This window comes from Eleutherodactylus coqui, unplaced genomic scaffold, assembly GCF_035609145.1.
Source record: "Eleutherodactylus coqui strain aEleCoq1 unplaced genomic scaffold, aEleCoq1.hap1 HAP1_SCAFFOLD_19, whole genome shotgun sequence".
NCBI lineage: Eukaryota > Metazoa > Chordata > Amphibia > Anura > Eleutherodactylidae > Eleutherodactylus > Eleutherodactylus coqui.
The window spans coordinates 2053286-2060002 of NW_027102012.1; positions in this window are offsets into that span (position 1 = coordinate 2053286).

Below are 6717 nucleotides of genomic sequence, written 5' to 3' on the forward strand. Positions count from 1 at the left end.
GCTCCGTTGCTAGCGTCCTCGTCTCCATGGTTCCGTCTAAATTCGCTGGCAGCTTGCTTTTTTAGACGCGCTTGCGCAGTCCGGTCTTCTCCATTCAGCACGAGCCGCTTCAGTGTGCTCCCCGCTACAGCTCTTCTGCGCATGCGCAGACGAGCTGTCACTGCTCGGGAGCGCGCTGCAGCGGCCATTCTGTACCTTCCTCTGTTAGAGGAAGGTGCAGAAAGTGGAGCTGCCCAGCGGAGAAGCCCAGCCCAGCAGCCCCGAGAAGCCTCCCAGGTAAGTGATTTGTCGGGGGGGGGGGGGGGGGGGCTGCCGCTGCGCCGGGGGTGGCTGCCGTTGCGCCGGGGGGGGGCTGTCGTTGCGCCGGGGGGGGGGGCTGTCGCTGTGATGGGGGGGCTGCCGCTAGGCCGGGGGGGGCTGCCGCCAGGCTGGGGGGGGGCTGCCGCTAGGCCGGGGGGGGGCTGCCGCTAGGCCGGGGGAACTAGCGCTGGGCTCCGGGGCCTTCACCTGGGCTGAGGGTCTAGCGCTGGGGAGCCGGGGGCTAGCGCCGGTTACCTGCTGCCTGGCGGTGGGCGTCTGGTCGGCGGCTGCGGGGCGTCCGGTTGCCATGGAGACACAGCTGGCGGCGTCTCGGGAGCGCGCACGTCGGGCTGCAGCGAGCGACGGGGAAAGAGCCGGCGGCCATCTTGAGGAAACTTTTATAAGTTGCTGAAACGCTGGAACGGTAAGTACGAACCAGCTAGAAATGTCATTTACAGGGGGGCTTAGTAATGTGTACTTAATGGGGGGGACTGGGCAAAAAAAAAATTTAACTGCTTCCTCGAGACATCTCCTTTAAATTAGTTCCACCCTTGGCCTATAGAAAGGCTCTCAGAGACTACTTGTGTGTATTGGACCTCTTTTTCCGCTTGTGTAGAGCTTGTTGACCACTAGACGCCTCTACGTTATAATCAAAGAGATTTTGCCCAGTTAACGGAGTTTCAATGGGAAGGTATTATTGGAATGCGAGAACCTGGATGGTTCTATGTATAAATCGCCCATTACCTGGGCTGACCAGACTGTTAGGAGACATTGGGACCAGAGCATGTATGAGGGCACTTAATAGACCACCAGTATGGAGGATCATTTGATTGCCCGACAAGCATGAGCAGCTCCAACCGTATTATTGTCTGCCATCCACAGACAGGTGGCACCATTGTTACAGGCCACTGTGTCTTCTGTCGAAACATTTGCCGGCCACTTGGCTGAAAGAGATTTGGTGTCACGGCACCCATTATGCCTTTGACACTCACCCACCGTTTGCAGTGGCGTCGTGCACAGCTAAACTGGACTGCTACGGAGTGGAACTGGGCTGTCTTCAGCGAAAAATCCAAGTTTAGTTTGGGCACCGACGCCGCCGTGTTCCTGTCTGTAGACCTAGGGGTGAGCGCCTCAATTCTACCTTTGCTGTAGAGCTGCACACTGTCGCCAATGGTGTGATGGTCTGGGGGCCATCGAATATGATATACAGTCATCTCTAGTAATTACACGAGGGACAATGAGAGCTCAGCAATATGTTCAGGACATCCTGCAGCCACGTGTGTTCTTCTCATGGCGGCTTCCAAGAGGCATTTTCCAACAGGATAATACTCGATCGCACACAAGTGTCACAGGAACGCCTCCACAATATTGCCACAATTCCGTGGCCCGCCGGGCACAAAATTTATCACCAATAGAACATGTATGGGACCATCTGGGACGCCAACTTCGACAGCCTACGAGTTTGTATGATCTAGAGGCTCAGTTACAGCAAATCTGGACCGATATGCTGCCATACAGAACCCGTATGCTTCCATGCCCGTCCGTATTCTTGTATCCAAGCTAGAGACGGTACCACGGGGTACTAGAGCCTCCATGCCCGCCCGTATCACATCTTACATCCAAGCTAGAGGTGGTAGAATAGGGTACTAGAGCCTCCATGCCCGCCTATATTACATCTTACATCCACGCTAGAGGCGGTACAGCAGGGTACTAGAGCTTCCATGCCCGCCCGTATCACATCTTACATCCAAGCTAGAAGCGGTACAGCAGGGTACTAGAGCCTCCATGCCTGCCCGTATCACATCTTACATCCAAGCTAGAGGTGGTAGAATAGGGTACTAGAGCCTCCATGCCCGCCTATATTACATCTTACATCCACGCTAGAGGCGGTACAGCAGGGTACTAGAGCTTCCATGCCCGCCCGTATCACATCTTACATCCAAGCTAGAAGCGGTACAGCAGGGTACTAGAGCCTCCATGCCTGCCCGTATCACATCTTACATCCAAGCTAGAGGTGGTAGAATAGGGTACTAGAGCCTCCATGCCCGCCTATATTACATCTTACATCCACGCTAGAGGCGGTACAGCAGGGTACTAGAGCTTCCATGCCCGCCCGTATCACATCTTACATCCAAGCTAGAAGCGGTACAGCAGGGTACTAGAGCCTCCCTTCAAGTGTTCGGTTTTCTGCAGTAAATTCTCCTTTTGGTCTGATATCGTAATCACTTCTTGATATCATCGTTGCAATCACACAGAGAAAGGTTCATTTGATTCCAAGAACATCTTCTAGGGGAGGAATTTCTTTTGATAATGAGTATATGTTTTATTTCAAATCAAAATTCGCACCAATGTTGCGGATTTTGACTCTGTTTTGGATTTGGAAATACTGCAGACATTCTGGATTCATGATAGGGCTACGTATTGCTGGTTGATCTTTGTGTAATAATGTGTCAGAAGCTCACCGGATGCCACAATCGTGGGTCAAATTTGAAGACGGTGGTCAGCAGAAGGAAATGTGCATCATCATAGTGAGACTGGAGCACTGAGACGAACAATTCACATATCCGGTGTTAGAAGTAGCTGCTCCACAATCCGCTGCTGGTGACATTATGCAGAGTATATGGACAGATTACTGCAGCATTTATCAGCATTGCCCCAACACTTCACACTGCACCCCAACATTCAGCACCCTCCTATTTATTGGACTTTTTCATCCACTTCACCGCCATCTAACATCCCACTCCAGGGATTACTGTGCATTCCTCTCAAAACCTCAATATTTATTTACTTCCAAGCCTGTATCCCAATATCAAACTATATCATCAATGGTTATTAAAGCACCATCCCACAGCGGAGATGTACCCCAATATTCAACACCCTATGGCCTTAGTCAGACGGGCGTTTTTAGCCGCGATTTGCGCATGCGCATGTGTCCGGCGATTTTTTAAAACCATTGCTTTACAATGGTATCGGACACATGAGCGCTTTTTATGCGCTCGTCCGATAAATTATAGAACAAAAAAAATTTTTAAAAAAAATCGCAGATCGCACCTATCTGCGATTCCTGTTCTCTTCTGTATATGCGCTCAATGGGGCCGGCGGCAGCAGCGCCGACCCCATTGAGAACATATAGAAGACAAATCATTCTTCTCTGCTACAGCTGTAACAGCTGTGGCAGAGAAGAACGATGTTTGCCCATTGAATTCAATGGAGCGGCAATACAGCCGCTCCATTGAAAGCAATGGGCTGCCGGCGTGCGCGGGGTGAATTGTCGGGAAGGGGTTAAATATATAAGCCCTTCCCTGCAATTCATCCTAAAATGTGTTAAAATAAAAAAAAAAAATTGTATACTCACCTTTCCGCTGCAGCCGGAGTCCAGCCGCGGCCGCTGTCAGTTCTCCTGAACTGCTTCTCGGCACTATTCAGCCGGCGGGGCTTTAAAATCCCCGCCTGCTGAATGATCTGCCTCTGATTGGTCACAGCCCTGACCAATCAGAGGCCGATTTCACTCACACACCCATTCATGAATGGGTGAGTGACTGCTGCCTCTCAGCGCTGAGCCAATCAGGGGCAGGTCTGACTCACATCCATTCATGAATTCATGAATGGGTGTGAGTGAGGCATGCCTCTGATTGGCTCAGCGCTGAGCCAATCAGGGGGCAGGTCTGACTCACATCCATTCATGAATTCATGAATGGGTGTGAGTGAGGCATGCCTCTGATTGGCTCAGCGCTGAGCCAATCAGGGGGCAGGTCTGACTCACACCCCCTTCACACCCACTGCAGGACGGCCGCACGGAGCTCTGGCTGCCGGGAGAAGGTGAGTATACAATTTTTTTTTATTTTAACACATTTTAGGATGAATTGCAGGGAAGGGCTTATATATTTAAGCCCTTACCGACAATTCATCCCGGGCTCGCCCGCAGCGCATTGCTTTAAATGGAGGCGGCTCTATTGCCGTCTCCATTGAATGCAATGCGCTGGACAGCTCCGGCCTGTTTCTAATGAAACGCGGCTAGGAGCAGATTTTCGGGCGATTTTCGGGCGACTTGCGCGCACCGGTCACGCGATTTGCGGATGCGCATCCGTCATGCGATCCGCAAATCGCGCGAAAAACCGCCCGTCTGACTAAGGCCTATAGGTGCATCTTACACTTAGGGCAGTCATCTGGTATTGCTTTATCCTCATCATCCAGCACCTGCACCCCAATATCCATGTACCATTGTGGTCTTGGTTTTGTGATCTTGATAACGGACGTTATTTTTCCCCCACATGCCCATATTGTCATTGGCTTATCTAATGTCCATCACATCACACGTCAAAGTGTCTCCAGCGTTCGCAGTAGCCCGATAATTGTCGCCAAGTTCCATGTGATGAAAGAGGAGGGGTTCAGCTCATCATATGACACTCCCACATACAGACCTCACCTGCTCCATATATTACATGTTATTTTTATATTACTAAAATGTATTTTATCCCAGCGACTCTTAGGTTAGGACCAGTGGAGACCACAAAACTTGCTGCAGTCCTTTTGACCAGTCCCCCAATGCCCTAAGATGAAAGGCACCGGACCCAAAGATCTAGAGCTTGTGTCAAACAAAAGGCCCGCTGCCTCATTTTATGTGGCCCGCAGTTTGCCGACGGCTGCTCGCCACTGTACTGATTACCAGCTGGGGTGCCGCAGCTCCTCGCTGGTAATCACGCTGGCAGTGTTGATCCCGGCGCACACACTGACGTCAGTGTGCAGCCGGAATACTCCTCCCCTGAGTCCCCTGCTCTTCAGTTCCACAGGAGAGGACTCAGGGAGGAAGGGTTCTGGGTGCACACACTGATGTCAGTGTGCGCCCGGGCTCAGGGCGAGCAGAAAGGAAGCAGCGCTGACAGCAAGGAGGAGGCGAGTATATGGGTTAGGGGGGGAACTATTACTACTATAGGGGGGGGGGGGGTTATATTACTGAGGGGGGGTTATTAATGCTGAGGGGGGTTATATTTCTGACTGGGGTTAATATTACTGAGGGGGATAATATTATTACTGAGGGGGTTTATTGTTACTGAGGGGGGTTAATAGTGCTATGGGGGTTAATATTACTGTGGAGGTTAATATTACTGACTGATATTATTACTAAGGGGGGTTAATATTACTATGGGGGGTTAAAATTATTACTTTGGGGGTTGCTATAACTAATGGGGCCACTGTGGGAGTCCCTTTTACTACTGGGGCAACTGTGGGGGGCGCTATTACTACTGAGGCCACTGTGGGGGGTGCTATTACTACTGAGGCCACTGTGGGGGGCGCCATTACTACTGGGGCCACTGTGGGGGTCACTATTTTTACTGGAGCCACTATGAGAGTCACTATTACTACTGCGACCACTATAGTGGTCACTATTAAGGCCCGTTCACATGGGCGTAATCATATTTCTGTCGCACAAATACGCTGTGTATTTGCGCAATCAAAAATCGCTTATGTCTGAATATTTGGTTACACAAAAAATAACGCAGATGGGCTCACTGAAAGGGTCAGCAAATATGCAGTGAATACATAGGTTTCCTGCGCATTCACCACGTATTTGCGCGGCCCATTCACTCCAATGGCCTATTGGGGTGCGTAGTACGCAACAAAATATGTCATACTGTGTGAAAATATACATCATGTGAATGAACTCATTGAAATCAATGGCTTCTATTCACTGCATATTATGTATGCAAATACACTTGTGTGAACAGGCCCTTACTATACTGTCTTCCATTCAGCCCTTTGAAGGTCACCATATGCCTGATGTGGCCCTTGGTGAAAAGGAGTTTGACACCCTTGATCTAGAGAAAGGCAATCCCTTCCAATATAATTCCTGCCAACACCAGATGTGGCAATCGGCTATCACCCTGGATCTAATCTGTCCTGCTGCATATATACATTAATTATAGATTTAGAAGAGCTAACGCTGTACAGAAATAGACATATACAACCTGTTCCTAAGAGCTTACAATCTAATGTACAATAGAAACTCTGCTGCTATGAGCTTCCAATCTAATAGAATATTAGATATACCTTAGTAGCAGCATATGCGTACCCTAAGGTAGCTGCAGGGCCGAGCACTCATTCAGCTGACAGTGATTCCTCCCAACTGCCCAAGGCCCGGGTCCTGTGAAAACAGCCTCGCATCACTTCAGGAATCCTCCGGTCTGGTTGTCACAGCCATGGCAGAGGACCGTGGAGTTCTCCTATTGCTTTTAATGAGGTGGGCATCTGCAAGTAATTAAATACCTACGGATGTCATTTTATCCTAGTGTGCGGATCGCACGAGCGGGATAAAAATCGCTGCAGACTTTATTTTCTGCAGCTTCCTGTAGGACAGCAGGAGATTTAAAGACTCTTGGACAGATCCGCCGGGCAGAAGAAAGAAGAACCGGCCATGAT